The 24,837-nt window shown below is 47.8% G+C and overlaps 1 protein-coding gene across 1 annotated transcript in view; it reads right to left on the reverse strand.

Moving 5' to 3' along the window:
• DYNLT2B (dynein light chain Tctex-type 2B) overlaps window positions 1-24,837 on the reverse strand; it is a 33,924-nt gene that overhangs the window by 8,814 nt on the left and 273 nt on the right. The window lies entirely within an intron of this gene.

The raw sequence follows: 24,837 nt of genomic DNA on the forward strand, positions 1-24,837 counted from the left end.
CCTACCTTCGCCTGCCACCATCTTCGCGGGACGTGCCGGGCCGTGGAGAGCCGGACGGAGGCCGTCTCTGGACGACCACATCGACGCGTGGGCTGACCAGCTACCCATCTGCAATTCCCTGTCTGAGTGTGAGACGGGCCCGTTGTCCAAGGGATAAGTTAAGATTGTTTAAGGCTACTCTGTGTCTCTGTGTCCCTGAACATTGTATATATGTGTGGGAAATAATTAAACCCTTTGTTCTTTCTTTCTTTCTTCCTGATTCGACCGTTTCTGTGGTTTCTTCGATTGGCTAAGCGTGGTACGGGTAGAACCGCTCTAATCGGGTTCCAACATCTAAGTAACTGTGCGGACCACTTGTACGCAATCCGCTGGGCGTACTCAAACCACACGTGGTTCGTGCGAGGATTGTTTCGTCGCTCCCAGGGCAGCGCGGGGAATTAGGTACGAGCGAGAAGTGGTCCAGAAACCCTACTCCGCGTGTGTCCGAGAGGGATGTCTCAAGTCTCGGTTCCACCAAGCACAGAAAGACAAGGGGATTAATCCCCCCTTGACAAGGGGATTAAGGGTGGCGAAGAGAACTAACAATATTTTGTAATAACAATTTCATGCTATTGTCATTAGTGTTGTTATTACTTTTGCTATTAGAAGCGGCCTTGGAAAAACGCCATGATTAGCTATCCTAACACGGATATACACCTTAACACAGATTTTGCCCAGGACAGAAAGCCCCCATGGGGAGGGGTGGGGGCAAATGAAGTCGCTACAACCTCCATATTGTGACCCTTAGTCCTTCTGTCAAGTTTGGTTGAGATTGCATTGGAAGTAATGACCGAACGTATCGCGGTCAGACAGACGGACAACAAGTTGCATAATTTAGTACGATTTAATTATATTGTTGCGGATTTGAGAATCCTGTGTTTTTTTTTATTGTTGTGTGTCATGAATCTTATTGTAAATATCACCCTCCGTAGTGTAAAGGTCAAAGATCGTCCTCCGAGTTAATCCATATACATGCACGTAGCAAATCATATATCCTTCTAAATAGTTATCTCCTTATTCTATGTAGTTTTGAGGCTCTGTTCCCACTAGTTGACACTGCATTGCATCAGATGACATAAGATAGTTCCCTTCCATATCCCAAAGCCTCCATTGCCAACTGCATTGGGCGGTTTTCTGCATTTGCCGCCATTGCCATGTGCTCCAGCTCGGAGAAGAAAGGCGTGTCTCCACCTCGTCATCAGAGGGTGGAGCCAGGAGAGCCCTTGCCGACCAACCAAGCACGAGGGGTTTGGCTTGAGAGGGCGGAGAGAGAACGATCGGGGAGGTTCGCGAAGGTTCGAGGGTGTGGCCTATATAACCCGCAGCGGAACGCCCCCACAAGAGCTGCGTGATCCAGGAGATGAGAGAAGAGCTGCGTGATCCAGGAGAGGAGAGAGGGATGTCCCATGAGCTTTGAACCACCGCAGCTTCAACCACCGCAGCTTTGAGCTTTGACGGCAGTTTCGACCGTGGCCGCGAAGGAACGCCGCCGTGCGAAACCGATCGAGAAGGGGCGGCGGCTGCTCACTCCCGGCCCGACCGTGCTCCGGTTCCAGTTGAACCTTCCTCTCCTTCCCGCCATTCGTTCCTGCCTTCATTTCCCATTCGTGTGAGTCTGACCGTCGTCTGTCTTTTGTCTAGTCCTGGGGTTAAGTAAGACTGAATAGGTAAGCTAGTAATTGCACTGTCTTCTGGTCCTTCCATTCTTTCTGTCTTTATTTTATTATCTTTCCTTCTCCTTGGTTCTTTTGATTGTGTAAATAATAGTTAGTAATAAATCATATTTGTATTTCCTACCTTCGTTCTTCTTCTTCATGCTCGTCCGGTCGTCTTTGTGATTTCCCCATTGAAAACCTGTGGCGCGATTTTGGCCAACGTTTCAGAATCGGGTCAGTTACCTGCTAATGGTTCGTGCCGCAGTTGCTAAACCGCTTGGCAATTAACATCTGTCCGCGGTCACGAACGAGGTTGCGCACCTGCCTCTTCGGAGGGAGCTTGGGCAACTTCAGGACCACGTCGGTCAGTCATAGACGAGGGGATTAATCCCTCCTCGATAAGGGGAAAAGAGGCCGACGAAGAGATCCGTAACAATTGGTGCCAGGAGCGAGATTCGGACCTGAAGCGCGCTCAAATTACGAGTGGCCCACAATTTTATTTAACATCCTAAATTTAAAATCGTGCCATGGATGGTCAAGGCGATCGGATGCCGGTGGGGATAGAGTTAGAAGAGGGGTTAGAATCAACCCAGGACCCCAGGGAGGAGGTGGGAGTAATGATGGAGGAGGAGAGAAATGAGGATGTGGTTGAGGGGGTATCAGGTACACAAGATGGCGCCCTCACGCACGAGGTTTCAGGCGCACAAAATGGCGCCGCGCGCGGTGGCCTCGCCTGCTGTGCAGATGGGGGTGGGCGACATGCAAGCCTTCATGGCGCAAATCAGGGCATGCTTCGTGGTGCAAAGTAAAGAAATAGATGTTAAAATAGATATCCAAAGGGAGCAATTGGGAAACCAAATTAAAGAAATAACTGAGGGACTGGCGAGGGACAGAGCCGCATACGAGGTAAGGGAAGCGGAGAGGGACATTGACCGCAGGATGGGCGAGAGGGTCCCAAGGGTGCACAATGAGGTAAAGCAGGTCGAGAAGCGCTGGTTGGGTGAGGCGGAGGAAAGAGTGGGTAAAATGACGGGTGTAGAGATCGCGACCCGGGGTATGGGGCAGCCGGCGACCGCTGAAGTAGAGGGAAGTTTAATAAAGCCAGCGGTCGTTAAAGAAAAAGTAGTGGGAATTGAAATTGTAGAGACCGGGGACTTAGAAGAGCAACAATTGGAGAAAGGAATGGAAATTGCTCAAAGTCCGTGCTCACATCATGATGCTGTGCTTATTAACCCAAATGAAAGTTTGCAGGTGTTGGAGCGAAGAAGAAGAAGCACCCAGGTGAGTTGTGCGGGGAGATTTTGTAAGAGGATGTTTGGCGCGAAGAGAATTGTCACGCGATTGGGGTCAATATGGCACCCGGGCGTTTGTGGAAGGTCCGTTGGGCGCTGTGTGAGTGGAAATGGCACGCGTGTGAGGAAAAAGTGTGCGTCAAAGAGTGAGCGTGTTATAAAGTGTGGGGGTAAAACCAAGTACGAGCGGGAATGCACGTCGGGGTGTACAGAGTGTGACACGGAGTGAGAGCGATACGGAGTGTACGTGCGAGGGTGAGAGTGACACGGAGAGTGAGTTGGTGGAGGAGCGGGTGCGAGGATGCACGTTTGGAATGGACGGCGAGAGTGTGCGAGGGAGCACACCTGAGTTGGTTGTGGCGCGTGTGCGGCAGGGCACATCGGAGCGCGTGAGTGGGTGGATGCAAGAGTGCACCCCCATGAGTGGTACGGAGTACGTACCGAGGGAGAGTGCGCAAGACGGTGCGCGAGGTGTGTTAAGAAAGTGTGCGAACGGCGAGTGTGCGCGAGAGGTGTGGTGTGAACAGGGAGTGCGGTGGTGGAATGGACGGAGTGTGTGGGATGCACTGGAGGCGCCGAGACACCGGGTTTTGTGAGTGTGGAAAGGGTCGCCTGGTGTGAGCATGCAAGTGAAGCATCGACGTTAACCGGGTTAGCAGTTAGGGCGACGGATAGCCGAGGCGAGCACTCGGGCGCGGTGTGCTTTGTTGGATGCGAGGCCCGGCGCGGGTCGGTGCCGCGTCGCTTCTCTTGGAAGCATTGTTGCCGATTCGGGCCTGGCTCCGCCCCGCACGGTCGAGTCCGCGCCGAGCCGGGCAAGGCGACCGGTCCGGTTCAAGGGCGGGTAAGCGGAAGCGGAACGGTGCCCCCTGGCGGGGGCGGGGTTCCGACCGGGCGAGATTGAGCCATCGGGCCGGGGACCGAAAGGTGCCGCGCCGAGATGGTGCGTGGAATCTCGGCCCCACCAAGCCGCCTCCCTTGCACCGAATGCCGGATGGATTCAACCTGCAGGCGACCAAACCACCCGAAATCATTGCTCGGCTTTGCGAAGCCGAGTTTTAATGAGGTAACGACGCACCAAGGCTCGAGTTAAAGGACATTTGGTAGGGATAGGGAATTAGTGATGAAAAAAAAAATTCATGACAAAATTTTGATTGGTTTGAATTTGATGGCAAAATTGATAGTGGGAGATGCCCGATGTGGTGGGATGGCAACTCTGCCATCCCTCACATACGGGGCACATGAGCAATAGCTATGGGGTTTATGGCAGTGTAAGCTCGCCGAGGGAGGGTTTGGATAATGTATAGGGACCTAGAGATTGACCATAGGTAACTGAAGATTTAAGTAGCGACATTGGACAGGTAGTGGGGACATAGAGAGGGTAGTTGGATTATAACAACAAGGGAGCGTAATAGTTTAAAGGGGCGACGGGGAAGCGCGGGTTTCAGAGGGGAGTAGTCAGATCAGATGATGCCGTGTGTTTGAGGATCGAAAGTGTATTGAGCAGTGTTTAGTGAAAATGTATCAAAGTTGAACCCAGGAGTGATGCTCACTTAAACCACCGAGGGGCGTCTATAAGACCTCGGACGTCCGCGATGCTGAGCCACTCCTGTGACATTTTACTTTGACATGTAGTCTTGAATGGTACGTACCCGCACATATTCTAGGCTTGCTTGCATTGACTAATATTATCGATCCTTCCTATATGATGCCAAGATCCTGATATCTATTGCATGATTGTATTTTACAGGATGATGCCAAAGATCTGATTGTGATTAAACCTACATATGGGACAAAGTTGTGGCCTTGATTAATTTCCACAACATTTAATCACAATCAAGATCTACGGAAATGGCGGGACACAAGATGATCCATGTACCGACATTCAGCGCCGACCCACAAGCTGTGGATTCGGGCTCGGAGTTAACTCACTGGCTCAAGTCACTGGAGAACCAGTTCAGAGCCCAGGATACCGTTCCCACTGCTGAAACGAAACTGGACGTGCTGCAGACTAAAGTGGACCACCACGTCTACAGGAGCATTGAACGATGTACGACGTACAATACCGCTGTGGCAGAGCTAAAGCGAATTTACATTAAGAAACGGAATGTGGTGTACACCAGGTATCTGCTCTCATCGTGGCGTCAACAGCCCACTGAGTCAATAGATCACTTCGCCCAGGAGCTGCGACAACTACTTGCGGACAGTACTCAAGAGGTACGCACTCACGAGCAAGTCCAGGATGATCTTGTCCGAGATGCTTTTCTCTGGGATCGACTGAGGCTAAGACTTTTAGATACAGCTGACCTGACGTTCACGGAGGCTCTACGGGTGGCACACGTCTACACTGAGGCCCGGGAACAATCTACCGCCTATGACCACACACGGGTCGTTGCGGGGACTTCTCAACTCGCGCGACCGGAGAGGGCTACCGCCGAGGATACGGGAGCGGACTCGACCACGCTAGCGGAGCCCCCTGGCCGCTCCCGAGGTGGACTCGGATTCCGGCTTGGCGGCAGCTACGGCGGCCAGGCCAAAGCCTGTACGAAACGCTACGTGTTACTTCTGTGGCAATCGACAGCATCCCAGGTCGGCGTGTCCGGCTCGGGAAGCAATATGCCATTTGTGTTCGACTAAAGGACATTTTGCAAAAGTCTGCCGAAAGACCACGCGGGGCACATGAACTCGCGCGACCTTGAATGGGCTTATCGCCGAGCCAACGGACCGAGCACAGAGCGGAGCGCCTCCCCCGGCTTTGATGAGCGGTCCTCCTCCTCGTGGGCCCCTGGCTGCACGCTCGACCTTGGTGAGATACATCGGGCCGCCTAAACAAGTGGCGCGAACACGACCGACCGTGGAGCGACCGTCCTTGACTGGAATCCGAACGCCCTCCGAAGGCTACTCATACGATCGACAAGCTCCTGCTTTGGCGCGGCAAACAATGCACGTGACACGAGCGCCATCCGACGGCAGCTCATACGAACTACACGCTCTTGCTTCAGCACGTGAAACTACAGTTGGCTGCGATCCTTCTCGCGTGACATGAGCGCCATCTGACGGCAGCTCGTACGGACTACAAGCTCCTGCTTTGGCACGACCAACTATGCGTTTGACACGAGTGCCCTCCGGAGGCTGCTCAAACGACCGGAAAACTGCAGCCGGCGTGGGATCCACACGCGAGGCGCGATCTTCTCGCTCGGATGGCTCAATACCTGCCGGATCTTCCGGCCTTGCTCAGGCCATTATTCCACTCATGGTCGAAGGCATTTTTGCGCGGGCTTTAGTCGACACGGGGTCTACGGATAGTTTTATCGATCATCGACTGGTGTGTAAACATGGGTGGCCGGTCCTCGGGACAACACGACAGATCTTTATGGCCTCCCAAGGGCTTAGGCTCAGCACAAAAGGGGAATGTCGATTGAAGCTTGTGATAAAGGGACGCATGTTTCCAGATGTACATCTCATGGTTTTACCTGCTTTATGTGCTGACATTGTTAGGACACGATTTTCTTAAACGACATGGACGTCTGGAAATGGAATTCGGTGGGACTGACACGCTTGCTGTGTGTGCACTCGCGAAAATGGAAATTGAGCCTCTTTCGCTGTTCCCCAACCTGACCACTGACTGCACTCCTGTAGCAGTAAAATCACGGTGCTACTCACGAGCAGACGCGCAATTCATTGCGGAAGAAATGGCCCAGCTCTTAAAAGAAGGTATTATAGAACCCAGCCGGTCGCCGTGGCGGGCCCAGGTCTTGGTGGTGCGAAGTGAGGCGCATCGCCGACGCATGGTAATCGACTATTCACAGACGATTAATCGCTTTACACAGCTGGACTCCTACCCCTTACCGGGGATGGACGCGCTGGTACGACAGGTGGCCCAGTACTCAGTCTACAGCACTCTCGATCTGCGTAGTGCGTATCATCAGATCCCCATCTCTAGGGCTGATCGCATCTATACCGCCTTTGAATCGGGTCAAAGGTTATACCAGTTCCCCCGACTACCTTTTGGGGTGACGAACGTGGTCGCCTGTTTTCAGAGGGCTATGGACGACCTCATTACTAAGGAGAACTTGACAGATGTCTTTGTATATCTGGACAATCTTACGGTTTATGGGTATGACCAGGGGCATCATGATGCTAATCTGAAGCGTTTCCTCGAGGTCGCGCAGAGGTATCGCCTAACCATGAATGAGGCTAAGTGTCGTTACTCTCTACGCACGATAGATCTTCTGGGGTACACCGTGACCCATGGCTCTGTCGCTCCAGATAAGGAGCGTCTGCGACCTTTGCTCGATATGGCTCCGCCTAGCGATCGAGCTTCACTGAAGCGTGCTCTCGGGCTGTTCGCCCATTATTCTAAGTGGGTGCAAAATTTCTCCACGAAACTCCGCCCTCTTGTGGCCTGCGACACGTTCCCCATGAGCCCAGCCACCTTGGCAGCCTTTGGGGGCCTTAAGGCCGACATCGCTGGCGCCGCTGTGGCGACGATCGACGAGAGCGAATCTTTCGTCTTAGAAAGTGATGCCTCGGATCATGCAATAGCGGCGACACTCTCCCAGGGGGGGCGCCCTGTGGCTTTCTTTTCGCGGACTCTCACCTCCGCTGAGCGGAGGCATTCGTCTGTCGAAAAGGAAGCGTACGCGATCGTCGAGTCGATTCCGCGATGGCGACCGTACTTACTCGGGCGATGCTTCCAAATCATCACGGACCAACAAAGCGTAGCGTTCATGTACGACACCTTACATGCTCAACGCATTAAGAATGAGAAAATCACTCGCTGGCGTATCGAACTCGCCGACTTCTGCTACACCATCAAATATCGCCCGGGGAAGGATAACCTGGCCGCCGACGCCTTATCGAGGCCGGCTACGTGCGCAGGTATCATAACTCTGGAGGGTCTGCGCACTTTGCACGGCACTATGTGTCATCCTGGGGTGACGCGTTTCGCTCATTTTGTGCGTAGTGGTAATCTGCCGTACTCGATTGAGGACATCCGCCGGATCTGCCGCGACTGCGCTATATGTGCGGAACTCAAACCGCGTTTTTACAACCCTCCTATGGGGACACTGGTTAGGGCTACTAGACCGTGGGAGAGATTGGCAATGGATTTCAAAGGGCCGCTGCCGGTGTCGGGTAACTCTCGTTATCTGCTCACTATTGTTGATGAGTACTCGCGATTCCCTTTTGCTTACACGTGTGTGGATATGACGGCTGCCACGGTCATACGGTGCCTGCAGAATTTGTTTTCTATGTTTGGGTATCTGGCCTACGTGCATACCGATCGGGGTGCGGTGTTCCTGTCTCAGGAAGTGAGAGGTTACTTGCTCCAAAATAATGTCGCTTCACGTTACACCACACCGTACAGACCCCAGGCGAATGGGCAGGTCGAACGCTTCAATGGGATTATATGGAGGGACGTCATGCTAAGCCTCAGGACCCTCGGCCGGGGCCTCGATAAATGGGCTTGGTCGCTACCTGCGGCGCTGAACTCGATCAGGGCTCTACTATGTACGGCCACCAACCAGACTCCTCACAAAAGACTGTTCCACCACCCGAGAAGCTCGGGTAGTATCCGATCTTTACCCAGTTGGCTCGCTGAGCCGGGGCCGGCTTATCTCAAACGTGCGGTTCGCACAAGCAAGTACGACCCCTTAGTGGATAAGGTGCAGGTACTCCAGGCTAATCCCGAGCATGCTCGTGTGATGACGGCAGATGGACGCGAGTCCACTGTCTCCGTACGCCATCTCGCCCCATGTGGGGTCATCGACCCTTATAGGGATATCGACGAACCGATCTACGAGTCTATGGACTCTCCCGAAGCTTCCTCTATGGAACTTCTACCGTCCCTTCCTTCGTCAAATACACCCCAGCCTGAAGGCTCTGAGGTGCCCCCTCCGACACCTGCCTCCAGCGGCTACTCGGAAGCAGGGGACTCCGGGCTTGGGGATGCCGTACCCGGTAGTTTCCGGACACGTGCTGGCAGGGTAATTCGCCACCCTGACCGCTACGGGTGGACCGACTGACATGGAATGACATCCCCAATCAATTAATGCTGACGCACGCTTGATTCCTGCCTAGCGGCAGTGTAGTTCTAACGGCGGGGAGAATGTAGTGAAAATGTATCAAAGTTGAACCCAGGAGTGATGCTCACTTAAACCACTGAGGGGCGTCTATAAGACCTCGGACGTCCGCGACGCTGAGCCACTCCTGTGACATTTTACTATGACATGTAGTCTTGAATGGTACGTACCCGCACATATTCTAGGCTTGCTTGCATTGACTAATATTATCGATCCTTCCTATATGATGCCAAGATCCTGATATCTATTGCATGATTGTATTTTACAGGATGATGCCAAAGATCTGATTGTGATTAAACCTACCTATGGGACAAAGTTGTGGACTTGATTAATTTCCACAACACAGTGTATGAGTGAATAATTGTGATTGTGAGTTGTATTGAGCGTGGAAGTGTATGGAGCAGTGCATGAGGAACGATTGTGGTTGTGCATTGTATTGAGTGATTGAAGGAGCTTTGGAGGAAGGAGGGTGCAGGAAGCACCAGGTGTGATGGCACAGGTGTGCAAATACAGGTGTATGGAGAATGGGTGTGTGGAATACATGGAGTATGGAATATATGGAGTATGGAATGGATGGTGTGGAGTGAGTATGGTGGAAACTGTGGAGTGGAGTGGATGGTGCGAAGGCAGTGGATGGGGAGGATGGACCCCATCACGAATACCCGGGGAGGGTAGTTTAAGAGTTAGGTAGAGGGAGTAGGTAAATTGTGGTTGGATATTGGCATCTGTGGTGCGTGTGGAAGAATGGTGTTTGGATGGGTGCATTAGTGTCGTGGAAATGGCTGGGCGTGTGGCCTGTTAGTGTGTGTAGTTAAATGGGCACTCCAGCACTGTGAGGATGTCCACCAGGTGAGGCCGCAGGTGGACTCTGGGAGCCGTTAGAGTTGTGGATGGGGCCCGAGGATCCGGAGGACGGACCCGGGTAGCCCAGTGCCAGAGAGGGCACCGAGTGGGGAGAGCGCCAGAGGGCCTTCCCAGTTAGATAGGTTAGGGAAAGGAGCAGGTAAGCCCGGAGGCAACTGCAGTGGTGGAGGTGTGCAGGTGGGTAGACCTGCTGGGAGAGCCACACGACCCAGTCCTGAAATTGTGCAAAGGCACAGGGAGTTGAATCGGGGGAGTGAGACCCCTAATTGATGAAGCACCACAGCTTGGTCAATGGGAATTTGGTTCTTAAAACCGCATAGAGTAAGATTGGCCAATGGATTGGCAGGGAAAGACCCCGGGTAGTGTAAAGTGTATTAATGTCATTTAGAGGATAGTTAGGATTGAAATCTCCTTGCACCATCTACATCCACTCACCTGAGTTAACGACGGTGCTCCCCACCATGCCATGGTTTGTTGGTTTTGTTATTTTTGTGCAAATGTTTGGAATGTGAGACGCATCATGACGTGGGTGTGACATTGTGCTGATGTTCCATCTCTCCCTCCCTATGAGGATTGATGATGAATTGGTGATGGCAAATTTGGTTAGAGGGATTGTGACGAATTTGGTATTAGGGGAAATATGGGGAAGACGTGACGGTAGAGACGAATTGTAAATATGGGGTAAGGGGCAAGGGTAGAACAGGTAACTGGGGGGGGGGGGGGGGGGGTGACATACGGTAGGGACGAGCTTTTCTCCGCTCAGTCTCCAGACGCACCTCACCTTGCATTGCCTCTATTGATGTGTACCCTTGTGACCTTACCCCTCACTCACCTGTCCTCTCTGTCTTCCTTCCCCGACCCATGGATCGTGCTCTCTGGGCACCGAGGGGAGCGTGCGGGAGTCTGCCATTGTGTGCCAGAACCCCCGCAACCAGCTTCTTGCATCGATGCACCACTAATGGACCACATGTCTGTGGCTGAGCACCACTCATGGACCCCACGGGTTGGGGCATGGCCTCTCTGCTGGAACCGGCCATGATGGCCCGAGATCCTGCTGGCGGACCTCGGTAACATGGCACCTATGCCACACAGGTGAACCACTCATAGTCGGCCCCTGTGGGCCATAAATAAAATACGGACACGTTTGTGCATTGTTCATTTTATTATGTCCAAATAGGCCGCCAGCAAGAACATGAAGAAAGACAACATCAGGAAGAACATTGGCCAGCAGAGGGAGCCGAAGAGCAAGACCACCAGCAGGGTTGTTTATTATGAACTGTGGTGACTGTGCACTGACTGGTGCGTTTTTTGGTGCTTTATGGTGCTGATTTTTTGGTGCCGGTGCGTCGATGCAGCGCAGGCTGTCTCCCACCCCCCCCCCCCCCCCCAAAAGAACAATCACAGGTCCTGGGTTAGTTTTGTAAATACCATTAGCGTCAATTGTAAATAATGCTCCCCACCGTTCATGTATAGTTTGAAGACAATTCCGCAATTCGGTTAGCTGTGGGCGTAAATCTGTTAGGCAGGGTGCAATGCAGCAGGGGGACATACTTATTTGTGTTTTTAAACTGTCACACTCAGGGTCAGGTTAAATGTAGAGGGAACTACACCTACGTGTCACACTAAAGTTAAAGTTTTATAGGCCCGAGGACGTGCCTAGAGGATGAGGGTGCAGTGTTGCGGATTTGAGAATCCTGTGTTTTTTTTTATTGTTGTAAGTGTCATGAATCTTGTTGTAAATATCACCCTCCGTAGTGTAAAGGTCAAAGGTCGTCCTCCTAATTAATCCATATACATGCACGTAGCAAATCATATATCCTTCTAAATAGTTATCTCCTTATTCTATGTAGTTTAAGGCTCTGTTGACACTGCATTGCATCAGATGACATAAGATAGTTCCTTTCCATATCCCAAAGCCTCCATTGCCAACTGCATTGGGTGGTTTTCTGCATTTGCCGCCATTGCCATGTGCTCCAGCTCGGAGAAGAAAGGCGTGTCTCCACCTCGTCATCAGAGGGTGGAGCCAGGAGAGCCCTTGCCAACCAACCAAGCACGAGGGGTTTGGCTTGAGAGGGCGGAGAGAGAACGATCGGGGAGGTTCGCGAAGGTTCGAGGGTGTGGCCTTTATAACCCGCAGCGGAACGCCCCCACAAGAGCTGCGTGATCCAGGAGATGAGAGAGGAGCTGCGTGATCCAGGAGAGGAGAGAGGGATGTCCCATGAGCTTTGAACAACCGCAGCTTTAACCACCGCAGCTTTGAGCTTTGACGGCAGTTTCGACCGTGGCCGCGAAGGAACGCCGCCGTGCGAAACCGATCGAGAAGGGGCGGCGGCTGCTCACTCTCGGCCCGACCGTGCTCCGGTTCCAGTTGAACCTTCCTCTCCTTCCCGCCATTCGTTCCTGCCTTCATTTCCCATTCGTGTGAGTCTGACCGTCGTCTGTCTTTTGTCTAGTCCTGGGGTTAAGTAAGACTGAATAGGTAAGCTAGTAATTGCACTGTGTCTTCTGGTCCTTCCATTCTTTCTGTCTTTGTTTTATTATCTTTCCTTCTCCTTGGTTCTTTTGATTGTGTAAATAATAGTTAGTAATAAATCATATTTGTATTTCCTACCTTCGTTCTTCTTCTTCATGCTCGTCCGGTCGTCTTTGTGATTTCCCCATTGAAAACCTGTGGCGCGATTTTGGCCAACGTTTCAGAATCGGGTCAGTTACCTGCTATGGTTCGTGCCGCGGTTGCTTAAACCGCTCGGCCATTAACATCTGTCCGCGGTCGCGAACGAGGTTGCGCACCTGCCTCTCCGGAGGAAGCTTGGGCAACTTCAGGACCACGTCGGTCAGTCATAGACGAGGGGATTAATCCCCCCTCGATAAGGGGAAAAGAGGCCGACGGAGAGATCCGTAACAATATACTTGAGGACTGCAGAACACAAATCGCCTTTTTGGCACTTTCAAACCCCTTCCAAAAATACAAAAATAAATACAAAAAGCAGTAATTGAACAAAATATTACGGCTTTTTACGTTCTCACGATCAATCAAATTTGCTGCTCATAGACCCCGCCCATGCCCTTGTTTATCATGACTGCATGGTGCAAGGTGGTCTATGAACTCTTTAGTTAGTTAAAATTAATTGAGCAGGTGGAACAGTGAGAACTGAAAACCGTTAAGTTTCCCTTTTCGCCTCCCCACTAACCATCGGGAGGTTTTTGCATTCATGCAATTAACCACTTGGAGACGGCATTTGTGTGAAAATAAAAAGAGATTGGCATGAGAAGGCCAAGCTCGGCAGTGCCAGTAAGACAAGAATGGCAACTATGCCATCGGTCATATTTTACATTGGCACCGGGAAATTCAACACTGTTTCCAAAAAGATTACATGACTATCGCAGATGTGGGGTTTAAGAATCTATGGCAGTGAAATTGGCTTGCCATGGAAACAGATAAGACACCCACGTGTATGCAACAAGGATCCAAACTAAATGGCCCTTGCAGACTAAAAATAAAATGCAAGTATATGCACAACATGCCTGTCGTGTTCTGTAACCAACAGAAGCCAAGTATTAAATCCAGAAAGGTTTAATGGCAGAAAAGATACAGCATCTATAATGCAGCGCTGCCAAGCTATTTCCCTGATATAATTTGCATGATTTTCAACAATGGACTGGTTTATTGGCCTTGCAGGATATATAACATGGAAGTATGTCTACTCACCTCAGAGCCATCTAGCCTGGGTTTGAATCCCACCCCAACTATAAACGACCGCCATGGTATTTCACATGCTGGGTGATTCATGAATGTGTGTGCCGTCCCTTGGATGCATGTTAAACTGGGTGTCCTGTCTACCGGCGTTAGTTGTTGGACGTTAAAGATTCAACGGCGTCTTTCATGAAGAGTAGGCGAACTATAGCCGGCACCATGAACATGTTCCAAATTCCTACACACTCCATGTCCGAGCATCGGTTCTGTCATAGCAATTTCTTGGCCAGAGTTACAATCCTGGACGGGTCGCCACCCTGGACTGCAACTCCAGCCAAACAACTTATACGGCAGAACCAACGCTCTGCATAGAGCATGGTACAGAACCTTCAGAAAGTATTCATGCCCCTTGACTTTTTTCACATTTTCTTGTGTTACAACCTGCATTTAAAATGGATTAAATTGAGAATGTTTTGCCACTGATTTGCATATAATATTCCAAAATGTCAAAGTGGAATTGTTCTTTTAGAATTTTTTACAAAATAATTAAGAATGAAAATCTGAAATGATGAGTTAAAAAGTATTCAACCCTTTTGCTATGACACTCCAAATTGAGCTCAGGCACATCCAATTTCCTTTGATCATCTTTGAGAAGTCTCTACAACTTGGAGTCCACCTGTGGCCAATTCAATTGATTGGACATGATTTCGAAAGAAACACCTTTCTATATTAGGTCCTACAGTTGACAGTGCATTTCAGAGCAGAAACTCTACCATGGAGTCCAATAAACTGTCCATAGAACTCCGAGATAGAATTGTGAGGAGGCATAGATCTGGGGAAGGGTATAAAACAATTACTAGCATGTTGAAAGTTCCAAAGGGCACAGTGAGCTCCATCATTAGCAAATAGAAAGAACATGGAACTACCTAGACTGTTCCTGGAGCCAGCCATCTGACCAAACTGAGCATCTGGGCAAGAAGGACCTTGGTCAGGGAGGTGACAAATAACCCAATGACCACTCTGACAGAACCAGAGTTCCTTAGATGTGAATGGAAAACCTGCATGAAGAACAACAGTCTATGCAGCACTTCACAAATCTAGGCTTTATGGGAGAGTGGCTTGATGGAAGCCAATTCCTGAGAAAATGGCATGACAGCACACCTGCAGTTTGCAAAAAAGGCACGTGAAAGACCGAGCATGAGGCAAAAGATTCTGTGGTCTGATGAAACAAAATTGAATTATTTGGCCTGAATGCAAATCGCTACGTCTGGCATATGCCGGGCACAGCTTATCACCCATCTCACTTGTATCCCTTGTTAAAGCATACTTGTATCCCTTATCATTATTTAGTTCAATTAAATCAGCGGACCAGATGTAATCAACACCTTTGGAATAAACCTTTCTTCTTTTAAACTTTGTGATTATAGGTTTATGCAATTCATCAGCCAAAAGCTCCTCAGTCTTGATGACATCATTAGAGCTTAATAGATTTTGAGGGCTCTGTCCATGGTGAAACGCCTGGATAATCAAGACCAAGTTTCAATTCAGCACTTGTCAATTTTTTCACAATAAACCTATCAACTTTCTCTCTCAACGTTGGATTTTGTATCAAAGACAAATTATACAACATTTCTGTCAGCTTTGTGTTTTTCATTCAATGTAGTGCTCTTCCCATAAGCAATACCATGCTTCATACACACTTCATCAACCCTATTTATAGGTTTAGACCAAGGTTTAGGATTGTCAGCCTAATCTAATCTTTTATCCAAGTTTGTCCCTGGACCACAGAAAGAATATCCAGGTAGATGTAATGCCCCTGGAATTCCAGTTGTTGTAAATTTACTAACTGACAAAAACTTTTGCATATCTCCCCCACTTTTATGCTTAGAAATGAATTGGCACTTTTTAGGGCCACATACTAAACATACCCCTTTTTCATAAAGTCGATTATTTTTATTTATAACATACAAGATATTTTTAGATTTAGTTTTCTTTTTACACTTAAGACAATAACTCATTTTATTTATTAGTTTCGTTTTTATTTATCTTATCACCTATTATCTTAACACAAATCCATAAGGGACACTATCAATTCCATTTCCTAAAATAAACCTCGTCATCAAAAGCCCCAAGATACAAGTATGCAGCATCATGCTATGGGGATGATTTTCAGCGGCAGGGACTGGGAGACTTGTGAGGAAAGAGGGGATAATAAATTAATGGAGCCAAATACATGTAAATCCTTGAGAACCTGCTTCAGAGTCCAAAAGACCTCAGACTGCGGCAAGGATTTACGTTCCAAGAAGACAATGACCTCAAGCATACAGCCAAAGCAACACTGGAATGGCTTCAGAACAAGAACGTGAAAGTCCTTGAGTGGCCCAGTACAGCCAAAGCTCGGACTTGAATTCCATTGAGAATCTGTGGAAAGACTTGTAGATTGCTGTTCACCGACATGCTCCATCCAAGTTTACAGAGCTTGAGCAAATCTGCAAGAAAGAATGAGAAAAACTCCCCGAATTCAGTGCAAAGCTGAATTCAGTGCAATTCATGTGCAAAGCTGATACAGACATACCCATGAAGACTCCAAGCTGTAATCACTACCAAAGGACCTTCTATGAAGTATTGACTCAGGGGGTTGAATACTTTAAATGTAAATTAGATATTTCTATATTTCATTTTTTTTTATTTTGTAGAAATTTCCAGAAGACGTGGGGAAAGGTGGTGATACGTCAGTGTCCACTCTAACACAGGCTGTTGTATATTCATGTCGGTTCCGGATCAAGTTGAGAAGTGATGACTGAACTCCATTGCCTCTCAGCACCTTCCATCGGGATGTCCGGTCAAGAGTCAAATGCGGCCTTAATGTTTATATACGCCACATTTAATGGGCGCTGAAAGTCCCGATGAAGTTCTCCAAGAATACGGAGGGCTAGTTAGTTATAGCATCCCTTGCAGACCTGTTTGGTGTGAAACCAGATTGCTGGGGGCGTCTACATTGTTTGTACCAGGAGGGGGTGAATACGGTTCAAAAGAACATGAGCAAATACCTTCCCAGGGACTGAGAGCAAGGTGATTGGGCGATAACTACTGCAGTTATAGCAGGGGCCTTTACCTTTGTAAATGGGGATTATTATACCATTTTGCACTCTACTGGAACATGCCCACAATTCCAGACATTTATAAAAAGCCAGTGTAATATGTCACAGATTGGCGTCTCAGCACATTTCAGCAGTTCGGCGGTGATGTTGGCGCACACACAGTGGCTCAACCATTTTTGAGTTTCCTCACTGCATGACGGACCTCAGACAGGGTTGGAGGATTCACGCTCACAGCGACATCATCACCAGCTATGGTTGCCTCTTCTTCCAAGTCAGGGAAGTGTGTAGCAGGGGAAGGGAGGGAGTTAAGAGCCTGCTCAAAATGTTCTTTCCAACATTTGAGGGTTTCCTCATTGGTGTGGCAGGGTGTCCCACTTGCCTTCATGATCAAAATGCTGCTTTTGTTTTTACTTGAATTTTGACCATTACACATGCGCTGGATTGCCAGAAGGGTGCACTAAGGTATTTTTGATGGATATCTACCTCAGCTTCATCGGCCAGGCATTCATACCAAGAATCAAGGTCTTTCCTAGCCTTCGCTCGATAGACACCTCTAAGGAACCTCCTTCCTGGGATGTTTCCTTGAAGTCATTCTTGCCTTTTCATATCAATAATGGCCAGGGTATCAGCCGACAGCCAGGGCCATTTCTGTTGCGAACTAAATCCGACTGTTTTGGATACTATAGATATAGAGGATAGCATCACAGTTAAGAGGCCAAGACTCCTGAACGTCATCTGACAGTTTGCCCAAAGCATCAAAACGATTCTGGATGGAGATGTTATATCAGGCTGACAGCTCTGGGTTACGAACCATAGCTTCCAGTTCAAATATCACCCAGGTCTTGCTTGATGATGGTATACAGAACGTTGGCAGATATCAGCCACAACTAGTCTGGTCAGTGTTTTCTGGAACTTCGGCGCCTCTAAAAACCTGATACGATTTGAAAATTGAACGATCTCGAGATAAAATGTGATCAAGTTATTTATGGGTGTAAGCATCATTAGAGATCCAGGTGAATCTGTGTATGTCTCTCCTGAACCAAGAACCCATAACGGATAGGTTATATGAGGAGCAGAGGGAGATCATATGAAGAGAGTTGTCAATTCATATAGCCTGATTCTTGATTCCTGATAACACTTTCGTATCCTGTACGATCTGTGCCAGAGGATGCGCTCAGGTCACCGGAAATGTAAAGTTGGTCATGGGGGGAGACCAATGCTACAAGAGACTCCAGTTGCTCATAGAATATGTCTTTCTCTGAACTCGCAGAGACCTCAGTAGGGGCTTATGCCACAATCAAAGAAAGGGTGTTATGTCGATGCTTTTGGTGAGCCATAAGGAAACGGCTGAAACAGGGAGCCATGACATCAATGAGCAGCTCATATCACTTGCCAGTAGTAGGGCTACTCCACGGATGTGCTGTGACTCTCCTGAATGGATGAGGGTGTAGTTACCCACTTGCTGTTGTCCACTGCCAGGTATTCTTGCTTCGGACAAGGTTGCTGCTGATATTCAGAGTCTTGGCATTTCATGTACCATGGCTTCCGGATATCCTAATTGGGCTAATGATTATACATTCCATGTAGCGATACCTCTAGTATGTCGAAGATCAGGAATTGGTGGAGCCGAGGATACGCCGCATCTCAGCCTACCACCTCCCCGAGAAAGGGTTTGGGTGGTAGGCGTCATACTAGTTGGAGAATCAGCACCGGGTTGTTCTATGGGTCCAAGATAGTCAGGGGCTCTAACCCTGGTGCCATAAATATTTGCCATCATAACACAGTGTGGCGGTTGACCATTAATACTTCGTTCTCTTGGGACAGGGGGAACGTGAAGCACATTAGACAGAGCCAGTTCTTCATAAAGTTGAGTAATGTGCCTCGATCTACGTCAGACATTTCCATTGATCCCGAAAGGAATTCATCCGCCAATGAGTGGCTCAAGTCATCGCTGCTGCCCGGTGCCAGGTTATTTAACCCAGAGCTGGGGATTTTAAATCGGAGTTGTTCTTCTCCTAGATGGGCTGCCATCCAAGGCTGGCGGGCCCCACCTGCCCGGAGCAATCTGGTTTTGAGGTGCTAGAAACCCGCCTTTAACACCTCTGCCATCAGTTGGAAACGGGTGTCAGCATGAGAAGCTAGGCAGTATAGCCCAGCAGATATGTGAAAAAATTGTGCTTTTGGTGATACAAGCATGAAATTTTGAACACTGATAGAGCATACTACTAGGAAGATTTTTGGATATAGGGGCATTCAAATCTTTTCCTAGGGACAAAATGGCGGCCATTTTAAAAATGGCCGTTTACGGATAATAAGATACACAGTACCGATGTCTATAAAACTAGATTTACTTATTGCTCAAGCACACCTATGATGTTTTTTTCACGTAAACAGGTTGTAAGATCATAATTAAATGTCAACAAACTCACATAACATTTATTTGGTCCTTATTCTTTACAAAAATAATTACTTTTTGAGCTATTTTGAGCAAACTCCAGAAACACAATGGAAATGAAGTGAAAATGCCACATTAACGCTGTGGAAGTGACTTTCACTATAAAACAGTCTACAAAACAGTCTTCCACATGTTTGTGTATATGTAACAGGTGTGTTATTCCTCCTGTATACTATCGTGTGCACTCCCCTGCACAGTGACACAGAGCTGAGCACTGGAGTGCGGCCTTAACACACTTGCACTGTTTCCTGCAACCCTTCTTGCATCCACATCTAATCAATTGTCGGCATGCCTCAGTTGCCTCTGTGAGGGTTGTCCAATATATCCCCCAGCCGTTATTACTCTGTTTCCAACCCCATTCACTTGGCGATGGGAGCTCAGGTGCGCAAATCATCATCTGGCCCCAACAAAAGCCGGCTTGGTAGGCAGCTCTCTTGATGTGTTGTCTGAGGGCTTCTTGCGTTGGTGGGATAGCCTCTATTGATCTACCAGTCTGGGTGAAGAGATGCTTGCGGGCATCGTTAACATGTTCCTGGCTGCTTGTTCGATCGTAGAGCAGAACAACAAAACGCTCCAGTGGATCCATGTTGTCATTTGCAGTTGAAATGGTTGGTGTGGCAGCCAGTGCGCAGAAAGCTGAGGTGACCTCATCATAGGCTTTCCATGTTTCCCATGCTGTTTTCTTCCCCCTTCCGCCGAAGCAGGACACGGTGTCACACCCAGTGAAGGCGTGGAAGAATGGCAACCCTCGGCACTTGTTTGGTCCCAGTGCCACAGCCATCTCGTGAGCTGCCAAGTGCCTGAAATTCTTCCCTGTGCCAAAAGCAACCCAGAGTTCATCGATGTCAAGATATCCAGTTGCTGCCACTGCAAGGATCAAAACATCTGTGTCCACTGTGTGGATTGACACCTTGGTATAGCCCTGTCTGACTGCATCTTGGACATGGAGTAGTATCCTTGTATCTGCCTCCTCGTGACTACACGGGGAAAGACCAGTAACATCTCGTGGCTGTGTACAAAAAACTTCTTTGTGGTTTGTGGTGACGATTTGCTTGTCAGTCTCAATGTTTGCTATCCTCGTTGCTAGAAAGTCAAACAACTCCACCTTGTTCTCGTCTATGCGAGAGAGGAGAGGCAGCAATGAAGTTAAGGCCACACTACACTCTGGTTCTTCTGGAATAGACTGCTTGCTGGCATGGTATCCAGCCCATGATACTGTCTCGTCTCCCTTAAGTGGTGTGTCAGATAGCACTGTCTTCTCCATCTGCTCCAGCCACCTGTCAAAATGCAAGATAATGAACACAATTAAGAACAAACAAGTCCACACAAGTTAACAAGTCTTGGTTATTTAGGTACACATATAACTGTCCACAGTTCAAACACAATAATCAGTTACCTGTACTCAATCTGCATTGCTTCAGGGATGAGTTGGCAGTTGCTTTTGTTGGGACCCGCTAGCTTGGGTACAGGTGGGTCACATTTACCCAGAACAACAGGAGGTACGATGGTGTATGACTGTGGCAGGTGTGCATCTGTTGTTGATGTGTCATCTGGGTTTACCCGTTGAACTCCACGGCTATCGCTATTTGGGTGCTGGAAAAGTGAAATGCCAGTGCCATGGAAGGAGTCGTGGGCACTTGATGAACTGGGGTTATGATCAATGTTATCCACTGCCCCAGTTGTGAAGAGGTCACTTTTTAGCTCAGGGGGGCAAACTGTACCCTCATTTTGGAAGAAACGGCAGATTCTGTTCCCCAAATCCGTGGAGATGCTAAGCACCCTGTCATAGGAGATCGAGAGACCCAGGTTGAACATAGTATCAACCAGGTCTCTTTTTCGAGTCTTTGTGTGGATAAGGGTGCCCAGGTACACAGGCAGGGGAGTCTCCCGATTGTGACTGTGCCTCGTGGACGTGGTAGTACTGCTACTCTCTCTGCGGCGTGAGTAACTGTTGAACATAAGGAGTTGTGAGATTGTGAGAGTAGGTGTTGATACCGACGAGTGGCTTGACTGCTCTTGGATGTTAGGACCATTCAAGATCATAGAAACTAGTGATACAAGCGAATTAGGTACCGAATGTTCTTGGCAGTGGGCTTCAAATGAACCACTAAATGTTGAGTTCATTTTCAACATGTCTCTACGAACTATATTTGCGGCTCTAGCAAGACAAACTCCATCACTGTCAGTGTCGTGATCACATGCCTTCTGAAGGGCTGAGCCAACATCCTGGTTGAAAGCAAGCAGAATATCTCGACCGGACATGTGCTCCTCTAGGTCTGGAAAATATGTCATGATTCGATCTTTGAGTTTGGTGGAGTGGACACGCCTGGTCAAGACTGTTCCAAGCTGTTCCAGCCTGGTGGTGTATAGTCTTGCTAGGTCTACCAGCTTGAACACTGGTGTCACAAGAGCATCTGTGCGGGCATCATCGATGTAGGACACTAGCTCTCCAAGTGCTATACCGTGATTGATATCATCTTGTTCATTCATGAGTGTTGTGCTTGTGGCCCTTGCTTTGTTATAAAGTGACACCAGACACTTCACGTGGTACTGTGCATCTTGTGCTATAAGGTCACCTGCACTCAGTTTAGCAAGAAGTGCCTGATCTCCTAGTTTCAGGGCAGCTGTCCTGACATGTTTATCGAGGTCGAAGGTGGAAGCTTTTCGCAGAGAATTAGTACCCGCTGGTTTGTCACAAAAGAAACACTTTTCAGGCTGTGGCTGTGTGTGGTCTACATGTACTCTGTGACGGGTGTACTTTCTTGAGACACTTGCGGTTTCTTCACTAGACGTTTCTCTTTTTTGTGCCCGATGCAGTTCAGTTTTGTTGTATTTCAGTCTGCATGAATCATGCCACTTAGCCTTGTGGCTCTGGAAGGTTGACTGGATACCTTCACCATCGTCCAGGCGGGACAGTTCTAGAGATTTTGGCAGGCAGCCCATCTGGCTGAAGGTGAGGAGATAATCTGCAAGAGTTTGGTATCCGGACCCTGTGGTTCGCTTGGAATCAGCTGGACAGGCAAGGGCCTCATCGGTGACCTCCTGACATAACACACACTTCTCCCAATCTGTCAGATAAGGCATGTTTGTTCCAGATGTACTAGGGCTTTGGGGGTCTAATAGCTTGAAATTTTTGTTGGCCATTGTCAATTAAGCATTATCCACCACCACCATCCAATCAATATACAAATTGGGAACCAAATCTAGGTAGCTACTACAGTCAATGAGCGAAGGTGCAGTGCAGTCGAGTTATCATCTGAAAAAGAAATACATACATTATTATCATAAATATAGTAATTCGCTTTCGTAACTTTTCACTAGCCTTGCATTGTTCCTTATAGTCACCTAGTCTATGATAGGAAAGTTCATAAAGCTACATCAAAGTTGTTCATATAAAGGTATTGAACCAAAATTACACCCAGGAGAAATCAGATAGTCATGCAAAGTTAAATAATTAAACCGCTAGACCAGTCCTGTCTATTGCAATGGTAAACCATTTGTTCTGCCCCTTATAGGCCACCGTAGATTCCAATTTTGAACCCAGTATGAAGGTATTGCATAGCATGTACATGACAATTTATAATATGCTCATTACATTGTGTTTCAATAGCAGCACAAATGACAAGTCTGAAATAATAGGTAAATATGTCCTTAGCCGCCATTTTGTAAAATGGCCGCCATTTGGGGCCAAGGAGAAATCTGGAATGCCCCTACATCCAAATTTCACTGTAAGGGTATGCCCTAACTGTGTGCCAAGTTTCATGCTTGTATCATCAAAGGCACAATTCTACCACAATTCTTCACATATCTGCCGGACTAGTAGGGATTATGGTTAGGAGAGGATATAGTACAACTATAAGAGGCACCGACTGTATGTGGCATTTCATGAATAGGGAGTGGCTCAACTCTCCCACCACCCCAGTCAATCCTAACCCATTGATCCCCATTCTAAAGGGTAATTCTCAAGTGTTCTAAAGGGTAATTCAAAAGAGTTTTGTTTGTTTCTAGGCTTTGCCTATTTCATATTTAAAATGCCAAACTGAACCGCTTCTTTTGGCCATGGGTGCGTTTTTTATTAAACCTTGAATGTGTTCTTCTGTTCTGTTCTGTTCTGTTATTCTGTTCTGTTCTGTTCTGTTCAAGTTTCTGTTCTGTTCAAATTCAAATTCTGTTCAAGTTAGAGACTATTTAGTGCAATCATACTTTCAAATGCACTTAAAATAAAACTAGAACGGCACTCAGTAGAGAGCAAACCTCTGCCTGGTTGGCCCTATCAAAATGGTGAAGAATCACTTAAAAAATTAAATAATTTTCATATCCGAATCCATATTCAGATCTTCACCAAAATCGAATCGATTCTTCCTTGTCAGACACCCAACCTCTCCAACAAGTTTCGTCCAAATCCGTCCATAACCTTTTTGAGATATCCTGCAATGTATCGTTTTTGGCCCAGTCTCGGAATGGTGAAGAATCACTTAAAAAATTAAATAATCCTCATATCCGAATCCTGATCTTCACCAAAATCTAATCATTTCGTCCTTGTCACATAGGCTATATCTCTGCACAACTTTTTGAGATGTTTTGTTCACAAACGGACAGACGGACAAACAGACAGAAAGGGGTGAAAACATAACCTCCATCCACCCTTGGTGGCGGAGGTAAAAACGGTAAGTCACAGCTTTTCACAGCAATTAAATAACGTTACAAATGTTGCGTTTAAAATAAAATGCTTAGTTACAAAAAATATTTTCATGTAATCTTAAAGTCAAAAGGAGTCAACTAGACAAAAACATGACAAGACTGCCCTCAGGGATTGTTCATTCATTTCCATGAAGCCACACATTCCTGAAGAGTTCTGTCATTCTGTGTGAGTTTGTACTTGTTCTCAGATCCACTATAATCTATATATACCCCTGCAAGGTGTGAGTCGTTCGTTGTTCTAATTCTCAGATCTACTATAATCTATATATACCCCTGCAAGGTGAGAGTTCGTTCAAATGTTCAGATCTACTATAATCTATATATACCCCTGCAAGGCGTGAGTCGTTCTTGTTCTAATTCTCAGTTCTACTACAATCTATATATACACCTGCAAGGTGAGAGTTGGTTCAAATGTTCAGATCTACTATAATCTATATATACCCCTGCAAGGCGTGAGTCGTTCTTGTTCTAATTCTCAGTTCTACTATAATCTATATATACACCTGCAGGGTGAGAGTTGGTTCAAATGTTCAGATCTACTATAATCTATGTATACACCTGCAAGGTGAGAATTTGTTCAAATGCTCAGATCTACTATAATCTATATACCCCAGCAAGGTGAGAGTTCGTTCGTTCAAATTCTCAGATTATACTATAATCCATATACCTCAACAGCGTGAGTTCATTCGTACTCGTTCTCAGATCTACTGTAATCTATATACTCCAGCTTGGTTCTGCGTTGTTAAATGCTGTCTTGTCTGAAGATGAATCAGTGTTTTAGGTTTAAAAATTAAATACAGATTCTCACCTCTTCCTTGTCTCGATTGGTTAAAAAAAAAAGAACGATAGCATCCCCCAAGGATAGCGTCCTATCTATGTGAAAACTCCACCAAGACAGCATTCTTTTTGTCGGATTTTACTTCGACGGAAACAAAATCCTGGACCTGCTCGTA

This window comes from Myxine glutinosa, chromosome 1 (assembly GCF_964187855.1).
Source record: "Myxine glutinosa chromosome 1, kmMyxGlut1.1, whole genome shotgun sequence".
Classification (NCBI taxonomy): Eukaryota; Metazoa; Chordata; class Myxini; order Myxiniformes; family Myxinidae; genus Myxine; species Myxine glutinosa.